Source organism: Hemitrygon akajei, chromosome 1 (assembly GCF_048418815.1).
Source record: "Hemitrygon akajei chromosome 1, sHemAka1.3, whole genome shotgun sequence".
Classification (NCBI taxonomy): domain Eukaryota; kingdom Metazoa; phylum Chordata; class Chondrichthyes; order Myliobatiformes; family Dasyatidae; genus Hemitrygon; species Hemitrygon akajei.
The window spans coordinates 77,646,128-77,663,061 of record NC_133124.1 but is presented as its reverse complement, the minus strand read 5'-3'; the positions used below and the strand labels follow the sequence as shown (position 1 = coordinate 77,663,061).

Here is a 16,934-nt window from a genome sequence, read left to right as displayed (position 1 = left end):
CTGGGAGCCCTTATCCCAGTGGTAGAGCCCAGCAGGGGTCCAGGCAGGAACAAACAATGCAGCCCAGGAGCCATTTCAGAGCAGTGGCACATTTGGATCAGTCATCAAAAGTACAGCAAATCTTTGGGAAGGCTAACATGGTATCTGTCTTCATTGCAACGGGAACTGTATACAGTAATAGCAATGATATATAGGGCCCATCAGGAGCACTGAATACAGCATTGTTCAGATGGGAGGGGGGAGAAGAGTCACAAAAGGCACTGATAAGTGGCAACTCCTTGGGTACAGCTATGTTGGGAATCATCAACTATTCCTGTTTAGGACTACTACATCTGAAATTCATAGTCATAGCCGTGAGAACTTCAGTAAGCAACATCATTTTTAGGCATTAAAGAAAAATCTGTCAATGCTCAAAATCGGCAGAACCCTGGATGGCAGATTTAGGGCACACGTGTAGTTCCTATTAAAGAAAATGGAAGTGGTAAAGGCACAGAGATCTACAGGTACAATTGAAACACACAAGCCTTAGAACTCTTCACCTCAACACCCATTTCCCGCCCACCCCACCACCACCACTCCCTGACTAACGTACAGTCGCTGGAAAATAAAACTGAAGACCTCAGAGCAAGATTGCAGCACTAGAGGGACATCAGTGACTGCTGTATACTTTATTTCATTGAAACATGGCTCACCTACACCACCTTGGGCGTAGCACTGCAGCCTGATGACGTTACCATACTTCAGAAAGACAGGTCAGTTGAGTCTTTTAAAAGTAGAAGAGGGAGAGTATGCTTTATGATAAACTCATCATTGTGCACAGACAAACATGAAAGTTTTGTCTTGGTCCTGCTTACTTAATTTGGAACACCTAGCAGCCAAGAGTCATCCATTTTATCTACCGAGGGAGTTTTCCGCCATCATCCTGGTAAGCAGTGTACATTCCACTCCAGGCCAGTGTCATGCAGCACTGGAGGAGCTGAGTAACATGATCAGCAGTCACGGAAGTGTTTGAGCAGACTTGGTATGTCACCAAAGATTCTCACAAATTTTTACATATGTACTGTGGAAAACATTCTAACAGGTTGCAAGGAGGAGTCATTTCAACCTGAAGAAAGTTATAAACTCAGCCAGCACTAGCCTCCCTGGAATCAAGAACATCTTCAAAAAGCGATGCCTGAGAATGGTGACATCCATCATTAAAGGCCCACATCACCCAGGACATATCCACTTCTGTGTGCTACCATTGAGGAGGTGCAGAAGCCTGAAGATGCACACTCAGCATTTTAGGAACAGCTTCTTCCCCACCACTGTCAGATTTCTGAATGGACAATGAAGTTATGAACACCACCTCACTATTTTTTTCTTTTTTTGTTCTTTTTGCATGTCAAACTTAATTTAATTTTAAATATCTATTTCTTATTATAATTTATAGTTTTTAATGCATTTCAATGTGCTGCTGCAGCAAAACAGCATACTCCATGACAAATGCCAGAGACATTAAACTTCATTCTGATTCTGACGAGATAATGTCTGGGGTGGGTGGGGTCTTTGATTATGGGGATTGCTTTTCTGAGGCAGTATGAGGTACAGACAAAATCCATAGAAAGGAAGCTGATTTTTGTGATGTCACTGGCAATACCACTGGTTAACTGCTTTTGAACAACCGCAATGGCTGGTCTGGAGTCCTCTCAACGCCTGACAGTTTTAAGGACAGTGGAACTCCCTCCATAAAGCGCATTTGTGTACAGGTGCACTCTTACAACAATCCAGTAAGTTTGAGGTCACCGTGACTAAGAAAGATTTAATTTGAGATTTAGTTATTTAATTGAATTTGAAAAGTTCTTGTCTCTGGATCAATGGGCCAATCTTTGGCTGCAGGTCCAGTCATTTACCCACTACAAAGACACCAGATGCAGAGATCTGGAGTAACAAGCAAACTGCTGGAGGAGCTCAATGGGTTAAGCAGCATCTAAGGGAGGAAAGGAATTCATGAGGCAGGGTTTCAGATCAAATCATCAACAAACCTTTCCTCCAGCAGTTTGTTACACTGGACCACTACAGTTCCTTAAGCCATTTTGCACACAGTTCAAAATGTAGACTGAAGAGCAACATTAGTCTCCAAACTAATCTTCTCCATGTAAGAATGTTAGGAAGAGGCCATTCACTCCCTCAAATCTACTCCATCATTCAAAAGATCATGACTAACCTTCTAGCTGACCCTGATCACTTAGAACACAGTATAGCACAACTTTGGACAGGCTATTTGGCCCAAAATGCCATGCCAATGTTGACGCCAATTTACACAAAATGTCCTCTGCTTGTGTATCCATATCCCTCCAATCTTTCATATTCATGTCAATCAAAAAGCCTCTTAAACTCTACCAAACTGTTTGTTTCCACAACTATCCTGATAAATCATTTCAGGTACCTATCCCACCCTGAATAAAAAAACGTCCCCCATGTGGTCTTAAATATCCCCCTCTAACCTTAAAAGCTTTCCTTTGGAATGTGACATTTCTATCCTGGGCTAAAGGCTCTGACTGTATACCCTATCTATGTCTCCCCTCAGCCTCTGACACTCTAGGGAGAGCAATCCAGGTTTGACCAACCTTTCCTTAGAGCTGATATCCTCTAAACCAGGCAGCATCATGGTGAAACTCTTCTTTACGTATTCCTTGGTTCCCCATGCCCACCATCCCAACATCACTCAATTGTCAATATATATTTGTCAGGTATATTGTGATGAGAATATTCCTGCTGTCTGGATATTTAATGATGGGAAGTCTTGGCAAAGAAACTTTTTCAACTCTAAAAACACCCTTCCTCATCACTCCTTGTAACTTCTCCTCCAAGCAAGAAGCTGCAGAGAGTTTTGGACACAGCTTGGAAACTAGCCTATCTTCCATGGACTAGGTCTATATTTCTCAATGCCTCAGTAAAAAAGCCAGAATATTCAAAGACCTCACCCATGCTGGTCATATTCTCTTATCCCCTCTTATATTAGGCAGAATATACAAAAACCTGGAAGCACATACCACCAGGCTCAAGGAAAGCTTCTACTTCACTGTTGTAAGACTATTAAATGGTTCCCGGGTATGATACAATGAATTCTTGATCTCAGAATCTACTTCATTATGATATTTCATCATATTGTTTACCTGCACTGCACGTTCTCGGTAGCCGTTACACTTTATTCTGCATTCTGTTACTGTTTTACCTTGTTCTACTTTGATGCACTGTAACTATTTGATCAATATGCAAGACAAGCTTTTCACTGTTTCTTGGTAATTGTAACTACAGTTTGCAAAATAAACCAATTCAAATCCCAGATGATACAAAAGCTTGAAAGTACACACCACCAAGCTCAAGGACAACTTCTACACCACTGTTATAAAACCACTGAACAGAACCCTGGTACAATAAGAAAAACTCTTAACCTCACTATCTGTCATGTGTGGCCTTGTACCTTATGGTCTATCTGCACTGCACCTTTCTTGTAGCGGTTGCACTTTATTCTGCATTCTGTTATTGTTTTACCTTGTGCTATGTTATTACACTGCTATAATGAAATGATCTGTCTCAAAAGTACGTAAGAGAAGTTTTTCACTGTACTTCAGTGTATGTAATGATCATAATAAACCAATTACCTTGTCCGCTTCCCAATTGTGGACCAGTTTTGGGCTTTGTACAAGCACCCTATCTCTACCTTTATAGAACATAGAATTCAGTACAGGCCCTTCGGCCCACAATGTTGTGCTGACCCTTAAACACTGCCTCCCATCTAACCCCCCACCTTAAATTTCTCCATATACCTGTCTAGTAGTCTCTTAAATTTCACTAGTGTATCTGTCTCCACCACTGACTCAAGCAGTGCATTCCATGCACCAACCACTCTGAGTAAAAAACCTTCCTCTAATATCCCCCTTTAACTTCCCACCCCTTACCTTAAAGCCATGTCCTCATATATTGAGCAGTGGTGCCCTGGGGAAGAGACGCTGGCTGTCCACTCTATCTATTCTTCTTAATATCTTGTATACCTCTATCATGTCTCCTCTCATCCTCCTTCTCTCCAGAGAGTAAAGCCCTAGCTCCCTTAATCTCTGATCATAATGCATACTCTCTAAATCAGGCAGCATCCTGGTAAATCTCCTCTGTTCCCTTTCCAGTGCTTCCACATCCTTCCTATAGTGAGGCGACCAGAACTGGACACAGTACTCCAAGTGTGGCTTAACCAGAGTTTTATAGAGCTGCATCATTACCTCGCGACTCTTAAACTCTATTCCTCGACTTATGAAAGCTAACACCCTATAAGCTTTCTTAACTACCCTATCTACCAGTGAGACAATTTCCAGGGATCTGTGGACATGTACCCCCAGATCCCTCTACTCCTCCACACTTCCAAGTATCCTGCCATTTACTTTGTACTCTGCATTGGAGTTTGTCCTTCCAAAGTGTACAACCTCACAGTTCTCCGGGTTGAACTCCATCTGCCACTTCTCAGTCCACTCCTGCATCCTATCAATGTCTCTCTGCAATCTTAGACAATCCTCTATACTATCCACAACACCACCAACCTTTGTGTCATCTGCAAACTTGCCAACCCACCTTTCTACCCCCACATCCAGGTCGTTAATAAAAATCACATAAAGTAGGGGTCACAGAACCGATCCTTGTGGGACACCACTAGTAACAACCCTCCAATCCAAATATACTCCCTCCACCACATCCCTCTGCTTTCTACAGGCAAGCCAATTCTGAATTTACCTGGCCAAACTTCCCTGGATCCCATGCCTTCTGACTTTCTGAATAAGCCTACTCTTCTCCCACAACCAGAAGGAAAGAATATGAACCCTGTTGCATTTTAGATGGCACAAATGTAAGGAGAATGACAAAGGGCTGGATGTGAAATGTAGAATGTAATAATGTTGTTGTGACCTTGATTGGTGCTGCAAAAGGACAAATTAATTTTCCAATGGCAAACTGGATAAATAAGAAAAAATGTGCAACAAGTATGTCAATGAAGAAAGAGCTTTGATTAGAGTGGTTCCTTTAAGAAATTTGCACATGGAAATGAAGAGACTAGGTTGTTCTCCTTATAGCTAAAGTAGCTGTGAAGTGATCCTTAAAGATCAAGAGGTGAGCAGAAAGGATAAATTAGGGGGAGTTGTGGACACAGCTCAGCACATGTAGAGCATCAGTCTACCCTCCACGGATTCAGTCTGCGCTTCTCACTGCCTTGGAGAAGCAGCCAACCTCCCACCTTGGACATTTTCTCTTCTCCCCTTTCACATCATGCAGAATATCCAAGAACCAGGCTCAAGGACAACTTTTATTTTGCTGCTCTGAGACTACTAAACAGATCTCTTGTATGATAAAATGGACTCCCGACCTGACAATCTACTTTCTCACGGCCTTGCACCTTATTTGTCTACCTGCACTGCACTTTCTCTACAACTGTAACATTATATTCTGCATTTATTATTGATTTACCCTGCACGATCTTGAAGTACTATATAGTGAAATGAACAAAAAACAATGTTTTTCACTGTAGCTCAGTACATGTGACAGTTATCAGCCAATTACCGAAGGGCTGATTACAACAAATTTAAGGAGAATGGAAGGAGTTTGAACAAACAGCTACTCAGCAAGCAGTGTTCAGGGTAGGTGTCTACTGCCTGAAGGGTGGTGAAAATTGATTCACAGCAGTGTTCAAAGGAGCTATCAGGAAAACCACTGACCATTGGGAACGAGCAGAACTGCCAACCTAACTAAACTGCTCTTTCAAAGGGTGATTGCAGAGAGGATGGGCCAAATGGCCTTATTTTGCTGGACCATTCTATGATTTTGTGATAGTTGCAGATGGGTGAAGTTCCTTACTCAACTCTCATTTACACTCTCAGAAATTACTTATTAATGTTGAATCACGGATCAGCATCTGATCTCTCATCTTTTTATTTGGGGTCCTGTGCCAGAGTTGTTTAATCAATTGTAATTTTCAAAGGCAATAACAAGGCTAATTATGGTCATGAGAGGAATAAGTAACCTTATTCAGCTGTGGGCAATAACAAACTCCCAGCTGAGAAAATTCCACGTCCGACCTCCATAAATAACATTATTGCACCAGGGAGGGAGTTTGATTTGCCTCGTATTTGGCACTCAACCCCCAAAGGAGCAAAGAAGCATCTCTTCTTCAGCAAGCATCCAAACCGCATGAAATTTGGCTTCATGTAACTTGGAAAAAAAATATCAAAAGAAGTTGGATCATTGTTGCCTTAACCTCATAATCCTGCCAAGTGTTCCCATGTGGATATGGAGGGCAGGGATGTGGGAGGAGGGGTGGGGTTGGGGTAAAACAGTGGAATAATATGCCCAAAATTTACAAGGGATGGAATGATTAAGCTTTTGGAGGAGACATTCATCCTGTTTTTTGTCTTTCGGAAAGCCTGTTGCATTAAGTGTGTGGCCATCTGCTGTATAACAGTGCTCTCCCTGACATGAAGTTGGACTGATTTCTGTACAAGTGGACATAATCAAACAACGCTCTAGGATCATTTTAACAATAAATATTTCTTCTTCAGCCTGCAGTTTTATAAGTTTCCTCTTTCTGGGAATATACCGAATACTGAAATTCAAAATGACTCCAAACTCCAAGGCAGAGCTTGGAAATGGAAATAGACAGCTCGGAAAAGTCATCTTGCACAATTTCAGGAGGTCCCAAAGAAAGTATTAAAGCCAATTATTTTGTTGAGACGGTAGCGTGGTGGTTAAGTTACTGGACCAGCAGCCAGAGTTCTGGACCATTGACTTGGAGGCATGAGTTCAAATCCTACCAAGATAGCTGGGGAATTAAAATTCTGGTAATTAAATAAGTCTGGAATAGAATAACATAGAAACATAGAAAACCTACAGCACAATACAGGCCCTTTGGCCCACAATGCTGTGCCGAACATGTACTTCCCTCAGAAATTACCCAGGGTTACCTGTAGCCCTCTATTTTTCTAAGCTCCATGTACCTATCCAGGAGTCTCTTAAAAGACCCTACCATATCCACCACCGCTGCCGGCAGCCCATTTCATGCACTCACCACTCTCTGAGTAAAAAACCTACCCCTGACATCTCCTCTGTTCTACTTCCAAGCACCTTAAAACCCTGTCCTCTTGTGTTAGCCATTCAGCCCTGGGAAAAAGCCTCTGTCTATCCACACGATCAATGCCTCTCATCATCTTATAAACCTCTCACCTCAGGTCACCTCTCCTCCTCCGCCACTCCAAGGAGAAAAGGCCAAGTTCGCTCAACCTATTCTCATTAGGCATGCTCCCCAATCCAGGCAACATCATTGTAAATCTCCTCTACACCCTTTCTATAGTTTCCACATCCTTCCTGTAGTGAGGTGACCAGAACTGAGCACAGTACTCCAAGTGAGGTCTGACCAGGGCTGTAACATTACCTCTCGGCTCTTAAACTCAATCCCATGGTTGATGCAGGCCAATGCACCATATACCTTTTTAACCACAGAGTCAACTTGCGCAGCAGCTTTGAGTGTCCTATGGACTTGGACCCCAAGATCTCTTTGATCCTCCACACTGCCAAGAGTCTTACCATTAATACTATATTCTGCCATCATATTTGACCTACCAAAATGACCCACCTCACACTTATCTGGGTTGAACTCCATCTGCCACTTCTCAGCCCAGTTTTGCATCCTATCGATGTCCCGCTATAAACTTTGACAGCCCTCCACACTATCCACAACACCCCCAACCTTTGTGTCATTAGCAAATTTACTCACCCATCCCTCCATTTTCTCAGCAAGGTCATTTATAAAAATCACAAAGAGTAGGGGTCCCAGATCAGATCCCTGAGGCTCACCACTGGTCACCGACCTCCATGCAGAATATGACCCATCTACAACCACTCTTTGCCTTCTGTAAGCAAGCCAATTCTGGATCCACAAAGCAAGGTCCCCTTGGATCCCATGCCTCCTTACTTTCTCAATAAGCCTTGCATGGGGTACCTTATCAAATGCCTTGATGAAATCCATATACACTACATCTACTGCTCTACCTTCATCAATGTGTTTAGTCACATCCTCAAAAACTTCAATCAGGCTCCTAAGGCACGACCTGCCTTTGACAAAGCCATGCTGACTATTCCTAATCATATTATGCCTTCCCAAATGTTCATAAATCCTGCCTCTCAGGATCTTTTCCATCAACTTACCAACCACAGAAGTAAGACTCACCGGTCTATAATTTTCTGGGCTATCTCTACTCCCTTTTTTGAATAATAATGATAAAGAAAATTTTGAACTGGTAACCATATAACTTTCTGACTGGTGATGAAACTACTACTGTTCAGGGAAAGTAATATGCTGTCTTTATTACTCTGGATGACATGTGAATCCACCAATGTTAATTGGAGTCATTGAGTTATAGAGCACAGAAACAGTTCTTTGACACACTGGCTACCAAATACCGATCTATACTAATCCCATTCACCAGCACATGGTCGGTGGGCTTGATGATTCAAGTGCTTGTCTATGGTTGACTCTTTACTGTCTCCTTAGGGGCTGCTAGGGATGGATAGTAAATCCCAGTGTTTGCACTACATCTAAAGTTCAAAGTAAGTTTATTATCAAAGTACACACATGTCACCATATACAACCCTGAGATTAATTTTCTTGCAGGCATTCACGTTAAGTACAAAGAAACACAATATAATTGACGAAAGACCAGACACAAGATGGATGGACAAATAATGTGAAAAATACAACAAACTCTGCAAATACAAAAAGATAATGATCTTCAGTTCATTTTTGTTCAATTTGCTTTCTAGTAAAAAACTGTGATAATTTACTCTCAAGTTTTGTTTTTTGAGAATGTTGTCTATGTGCTTGTGTTGCTGCTGTAAGTAAACTTTCCATTGCACCTGCACATGCATGTACTCGTGCAAATGATAATGAACTCAACCTTGACTAATAATGATTTAATCGAATTCTCTATCACCCATGTGCAATTTTCCTCTTCTTCTATCAATGTGCCCATCACATAAGTTTTAATTGGATTATTTTTAGTCATCTTCAACTGCTTGCGACATTAATGGATTATCTTTATTTTTCCTCTTGTTCCATTACTTCCACCATATGCACAGTCTGGTATGAGCACTCTTGGGAATTTCAGCAACCAAAATGGCAGATACTAACTTGTCCATGTTTAACTGCTATGTGATATACACGCAAAGGTTCTGTTGCCACTCACAATGTCTCAGCCCCAAATGTCGACAGTGCTTCCCCTTATAGATGCTGCCTGGCCTGCTGTGTTCCACCAGCATTTTGTGTGTTCTGTTGCCACTGTTGCCTTCCAAACAGCGGGTTTTCTTTTAAATTATTCCAACCAAAACACAGCAAGTCTCAGTTGGGTCAAGCTCAGACAACTCATTTTCTTTTTAACTTGTCTAGGAGGACTCAAGGTACAGGAGCAGAACTAGGCCATTTGGCCCAATGAATATGCTCTACCATTTAATCATGGCTGATATTTTAAAATAAACATTCTCTTGCCATAATCCCACAGAAACACTGCACAGAAACAGGCCCTTCAGCTGAATGACTCCATCAACTACCATATTCACAGATGCTGCATTTTCCCATTTTTACTTTTCCCACATCCTCATCAACTTCCCAGAACCCAAATTCAACAATATACCCACACACTAGGGACAACTTACAGTGGCCAATTAACCTGCATGTCTTTGGATTGTGAGAGGAAACAGGATCACTCATGGGGAAACCACACAGTCACAGGGAAAAACGTGCAAACTCCACATAGACAGCTCTGGAATTCAGGATAGAACACTGTCAGACAGTGGTTTCACCAGCTTATCGCAGCACTGTGTCGGTATTGGCAGAGAAGGTGAGAGAGGGACTGTCCACAGCTTAAAGCTTACCCACACTAACACGTTGTCAGTGTTGGATATCGGGCTGTGTACACAGGTATTATAATGGACAGAGCGGATTGGAAAAGTAAAATCCCACAGGATACTTCCATCCCAGTGTATGTAATGGGAGATGGTCTCTGTTTTATAATAGGTATACAGACATAGGAGTCAAGACTAGATGCTGGAATGCAGAGTAATAAGTAGTGTGCTGGAGGAACTCAATGGATCAGGTGGCATCAGTATAGGAAAATGGACAGGTGAGATTTCTGATCAAAGCCTTTTATCTGCACCTAATAAGGATTTTGACCTGGAGTAGCAACTGCCCATTTGTCTCCACAGATGGTGCCTGGGCTGTAGAGTTCCTCCAGCACTTTCTTTTTGTTGCAGACAGCACATAGGGCCCTGGATTCTAAAGGAACAACGAATGCAAGTAGTGAAGCCACTATATTTGTGGATCATCAAGTGGCCAGCTCGGATAGGTCAGGGGTGAAACTAATGGAGAGAAATCTAGCAATAGGAAGAAGAAACCTTTTATTCTCAGTAGTATATGACATCCTCTCTGCATCTCTCTTCCATCTGGGATAATATATAAAAGCCAGAAAGCACATACTACAATGCTCCAGTACAGCTTCCATCCCACAAATCCAGACTCTCGATTGCACCTGTTGTACTATAAAATGGACTCTTGACCTCACAATCCACTTTATTTTCATCTCGTACCTTATTGCTTATCTGCACTACACCTTCTCTGTAGATTTACATTTTATTCTGCATTGTTATTGTTTTACCTTGTTCTACTTCAATACACTATGTAATGAATTAGACCGTAAGACCATAAGACATAGGAGCAGAATTAGGCCATCTGGCCCATCGAGTCTGCTCTGCCATTCAATCATAGCTGATCTTTTTTTCTATCTCTTCCTCAACCCCAGTTCCTGGCCTTCTCCTCGTAACCTTTGATGCCATATCCAAACAAGAACCTATCAATCTCTGCCTTAAATATGCCCAGTGACCTGGCCTCTACAGTTGCATGTGGCAACAAATTCCACAGATTCACTACCCTTTGGCTAAAGAAATTTCTCCCATCTCTGCTTTGAAAGGGCGCCCCTCTATCCTGAGGCTGTGCCCTCTTCTCCTCGACTCTCCCACCATGGGAAACATCCTTTCCACATCTACTCTATCTAGGCCTTTCAACATTTGAAAGGTTTCAGTAAGATCCCCCCTCATCCTTCTGAAGTCCAGTGAGTACAGACCCAGAGCCATTAAATGTTCCTCATATGATAATCCTTTCATTCCTGGAATCATCCTTGTGAACCTCCTCTGGACCCTCTTCAATGCCAGCACATCTTTTCTAAGATGAGAGGCCCAAAACTGTTCACAATACTCAAGGTTATGCCTCAGCAGTGCTTATAAAGCATCACATACTTGCTCTATATTCTAAACCATTTGAAATGAATACTAACATGTCATTTGCCTTCCTCACCACTGACTCAACCTACAAGTTAACCTTTAGGGTGGTCTGCACAAGGACTCCCAAGTCCCTCTGTATCTCAGATTCCTGGATTTTCTCCCCGTTTAGAAAATAGTCTGCACATTTATTTCTACTACCAAAGTGCATGACCATGCATTCTCCAACATTGTATTTCATTTGCCACTTTCTTGTCCATTCTCCTAATCTGTCTAAGTCCTTCTGCATTTCAACCATTTCCTCAACACTACCTGCCCCTCCACCAATCTTCGTATCATCTGAAAACTTAGCAACAAAGCCATTTATTCCATCATCTAAATCATTTATATACAGCATAAAAAAAGTAGTTCCAACCCCGACCCCGCAGAACACCACTAGTCACTGGCAGCCAACCAGAAAAGGACCCTTTTATTCCCACTCGCTGCCTCCTACCAATCAGCCAATGCTTTAACCATGTTAGTAACTCTCCTGTAATACCATGGGCTCTTAACTTGGTAAGCAGCCTCATATATGGCACCTTGTCAAAGGCCTTCTGAAAGTCCAAATATACACCATCTACTACACCCCCTTTATCTATCCTACTTGTAATCTCCTCAAAGAATTCCAACAGGTTTGTCAGGCAGGATTTTCCCTGAAAGAAACCATGCTGACTTTGTACTATCTTGTCCTGTGTCACTAAATACTCCATCACCTCATCCTTAACAATTAACTCTACCTTTAATCTTCCCAACCACTGAGGTCAGGCTAAATGGCCTATAATTTCCTTTCTGCTACCTTTCTCCTTTCTTAAAGAGTGAGTGATTTTGCATTCCCCTGGCACCATGCCAGAGTACAATGATTTTTGAAAGATCATTTCTAATGCAATCACAATCTCTGCCACTACCTCTTTCAGAACCCTAGGGTGCAGTTCCTCTGATCCAGGTGACTTATCTACCTTTAGGTCTTTCTGCTTTTTGAGCACCTTCTCTCTTTTAACAGTAACTGCACCCACTTTTTTTCCTACATACACTACAACATCAGGCATACTGCTAGTGTCTTCCACAGTGAAGACTGACGCAAAATACTCATTTAGTTCATCAGCCATCGCCTTGTTCCCTGTTATTATTTCTCCAGCCTCATTTTCTAGCCGTCCTATATCCACTCTCATTTCTCTTTTATTTTTAAACATACTTTTACTATCCAATTTGACATTATTTATTAGCATGCTTTCATATTTCATCCTTTCCCTTCTAATGATTTTTTTAGTTGCTCTCTGTAGGTTTTTTTTAAACTTCCCAGTCCTCTTATCTTCCCACTAATTTTTGCTTTGTTGTATGCCCTCTCTTTTGCTTTTACAATAGCTTTGACTTCCCCTGATCTGAATGAAGTATGTATTTTGGTTCATGTGACAAAATGAATACCAATACAATGAGCTGTCTCACGCTCCTGCATCCTGTCACTCAACTTTTCTGAGATACCCAGTGCAAACTTATCTTTTTCAAAAGCTGGGCAGTATACCAGAAAGACAATTGACTTCAGCTGCCCTTTAAAGAAGTCAAATAGTTTCACGAGATTGGACTTCAATTTCCTGGAAGCTATGCAGAGAATCCACAATAAGCAGCCCTTCCTCAAAGCTAGCATAAATCAGATCCCAAATAATGCTTTCCAAAGAATTCCCTATAGTACTATAAAACTCACTAGTCTGTAGCTCCCATGGTCCAATACATTCTCCTTCATTAGTATGGAAAATAATATTATAGCTCTTCTAATTCTTTGGAAGCAGCCCAGAGGTCAATGAATTATTGAATCTGTGAATGTTATTTCACAATAACATCCTATATCTCCTTCAGCATATTGTGGTAAACAGCAACACGTTTCAGTGCGGTAACTCTCCCAATTCTTGCTGATAGCTACAATTATTCCCAGCCAAGATTCTTCAGCCACATATCATTTCAGTACATGGCACCATCTCCTTCAGAAGTGAAGGCAACCCCAAATATAGATGAGTCCCAGGTTCACACAGGATCAAAACGTATCTCTTGCTGATTTAGGTTAAATGCACACCACATTTGCTTGTTGGGTTCTGCTTTCAAACTTTGGTTCAATTGAAGTTGTGACAATTAAACTTGGAGTGTAGTTGTTTCTGTACAGTAATTTAAGTTCGGTAGAGTGACTAGCAAAGCTGCTATCTCCAGCGTCCCAGTTTCGATCCTGACTACCAGTGCTCTCTGCATAGATTTTGGATGTGACCGGATGCATTCCCCTGGCAAGCTCCAATTTCCTCTCATGGTCTAAAATATGGGCAGTTGTTGGGTTAATTGGCCACTATGCAATGCTCCAAGTACATAGGGTAGAATTTGGGTCAAACTGATGGGAATGTACGAGGGTAGGGTAGAATTAGTGTTAAAATGGGTGTTAGATGATTTACACAGACTTGGTGGGACAAATGGCCTGTTCCTATGCTATATCTGTGACTCTAAGTACAAGGTAACAAGAGTGATTTTGGATTCTTATGGCATAAACCAAGTCCACTCTGCCCATTGTCTCTGTGCTAGCTCCTGGAAACCCAGTTTAGTTTGTGGTTGGAACCCTTTCCTTGCGGACCTGCTTCCAGCTCCCAGCAGATTCATGATCATAGCTCCCTGAGTAAATAAAATTCTCTTCCCTTGATTTTCGTTTGTCAATTACCTTAAGTGAGTATCCCCAGTCACTGACTCTGCTGCAGGAAAATACCGTATACGCTACCGTTATGTGTGTTTCATTATTGCTTCCTGAATTCTAACGATGCATAGCATTGCAACATCGCCTCTCGAGGGTTTCTACCATCCCTTTATCTAAATGGCTTCAGTTATTTTTTATTTTTATGCTCTCCCCTTTTCTGCACACTTACCAAAGTGCATCATCTATGCATGATGGAATCTTAGATTAATTTATTGCTAAAGCAATGATTTGCCTCATTGACTGGAATTTGATGATACAAATGATAGTCTTCTGAACTGGGAGGCTCATTATCAGATGCTTTAATGGACAGATTGTTCAAATCTCCATGGTAACTGCAGCACATTGCAGCTGTTGAATGTTTTACTCATATGACCAACTTCCATAATCAAAATCCTTTGGACACCTTTGTGCTCTCTAATATCCCCCTCACTAACAGTGACAAATAAGATAGATAGATAGATAATTTATTGATCCCAAAGGAAATTATAGCGTCACAGTAGCATTACATATGCCCAGAAATACAAATACTAGAAGAGACATAAGAAAGAATAAAAGAATTAGTTACCTTGAACAATCTAACAGAAAAGGGTCATCACTTCCACAGCTATAGGTTGACTCATTATAGAATCTAATGGCTGAGGGTAAGAATGACCTCATATAGCACTCTTTGGATCAGCACAGTTGTCTTAGTCTATCACTAAAAGTGCTCTTCCGTTCAGCGAAGGTGGCATGCAAAGGGTGAGAAACATTGTCCAAATTTGCCAGGATTTCCCGGAGGGTCCTTTGTTCTACCACAGTGTGTCCTATTTGACTCCTATAACAGAGAGAGCCTTTCTAATCAGCCTATTGGCATCACCCATGTTGATACCATTGACCTAGCACACTACCACCTAGAAGATTGTACTGCCAACAACAGACTGGTAGAACATGTGAAGGAGAGGCCTACATACTTCAAAAAACCTCAGTGTCCTCAGGAAGTAGATGTGACTCCAGCCCTTCTTGTACACAGCCTCTGTGTTGGTGCTCCACTCAAGTCTGTCATCCAGGTGCACCCCCAGGTACTTGTAGGTCCTCACCACATCCACATCCTCACCTTCAATAGGAACAGGAAGCAATGCAGGCTTATTCTTCCTAAAGTCCATCATCATCTCCTTTGTCTTACTGATGTTGAGCTGCAGATGATACAGCTTGACAAAGTCCTCCACCAGGACCCTATATTTACCCTCCCATCCTCCCTTTACACACCCAACTATTGCTGAGTCAATACAGAATTTCTGCAGATGACATGACTCAGTGTTGTATCTAAAGTCCGAGTTATACGGTGTAAACAGGAAGGGAGCCAATCCATGGTAGCCTAAACCAAATAATGCTGAGCAGAGAGACTGTCAGAATACCCTAGGGTGGATAGGGGAGATAGAATCTTTTTCCCCAAAAGCAAGAAGGCAATGGGTTTAAGAGAGAGGAAAGAGTTTTAAAGGGGATATGTAAAGTGAGTTTTTTTTATATATAGAGAGGGCTCGGATATGTTGGCAGAATCAGATGCCATCACTACACTTCAGGAACTTTTAGACAGATTCTTGAATAGACAAGGCATTGAATACAGACCTAATGAAGGGGAAATGGGCAAAAAGGTCAGCATTGATGTGGCCTGTTGCTGTGCTGTATGACTCTATGACTCTCTACTATTTGGTCTCTTGAGCCTGTCAGTTTCCTTAGTGGCTGAAAATTCAGCATTCCCTTTGATGAGTGTGTGGATTGGAGGGGTTTAGGGGGATGTGGGCTGATCACAGGCAAATGGTTCCAATACAATTGTCAGCAGGAATAAGTTGCGCTGAAGTGCATGTTTCCATTCTATATTAGTCTATGACGCTGATCTGAATTCATAACAAAAGATCTCCAGTTCAAAACCCCAGGGACTGTGTAGCTTTCAAAGTACAGATGTACTTGGATTGTAGATATGGACTTTTGCCAGCCTGTAACAGTGACATTTATGTGTATGTATTGTAATTTTAAAATATTATTTGTATGTAATCACTGAGCTTTTGTGTAAAGACATTGGCATCTTTTCTGGTATGTACAATACATAATCCAACAGCACATAAAAACTGAGTTCATGAACTATTCTGGGAATCAGAAATGTCTAAGCAATTGGGCTTTGGGTGTATTCAGAGAGTTGATATTGAGATTGGATAATTACAATGTTCAAAAGATATCTAGTCAGGCACGTGGATGGAAAAGGTTTAGAGGGATAAAGTTGGCAAATTGCTTTATTATTGTCACATGTACCAAGGCACAGTGAAAAACTGTGTTGCATACAGATCACACATATCATTGCAACACTGCAATGAGGTGTTGCTGCCTGGGGTCAGCTCTGGTGGAAGTCAGGTCAGAGACAGAATAGTTTAGGGGGTTGAGTGGGTTGAAGAGAAGTGCTGGAAAGGGAGAGTGTGGAAGAGCCATTTGCTTTATTTGTTTCAAGTACATCAAAACATACAGTGAAAAGTGTCTACTGTGTCAATGACCAACAAAGCGTGAGGATGTGCTGAGGGCAGCCCACAAGTGCTGTCATTGCACGCCCACAACTTGCTAATCCATACATCTGTGAAATGTGGGAGAAACATAGCGCCTGCAGAACACACATACAGTCACGGGGAGAACGTACAAACTTCTTACAGAGAACGGTGTGAAATGAATCCAAGTTGCTGGTGCTTCACCAACAGCTCTGCTACCATGCTGCACGATGGATACAGTAGGCCACTGTGACAATGAGGATTTGTGGTGAAGTGACAGGATGCATCCTAATCAAACCTTCACCAAACAAAACATGCAATAA

The 16,934-nt window shown here is 41.8% G+C and overlaps 1 protein-coding gene across 4 annotated transcripts in view; it reads right to left on the bottom strand.

Moving 5' to 3' along the window:
* The window catches only part of LOC140728064 (delayed-rectifier potassium channel regulatory subunit KCNS2-like), a 92,285-nt gene that overhangs the window by 31,171 nt on the left and 44,180 nt on the right, over positions 1-16,934 (bottom strand). The window contains exon 1 of one of the 4 annotated variants that reach the window (XM_073046222.1): positions 15,052-15,089. The exons of the other annotated variants lie outside the window; for them this stretch is intronic. The gene's annotated coding sequence lies outside the window, so the exon portion shown is untranslated. Of the gene's footprint in view, positions 1-15,051; positions 15,090-16,934 lie in introns of those variants that run through there. 4 annotated transcript variants of the gene reach the window in all.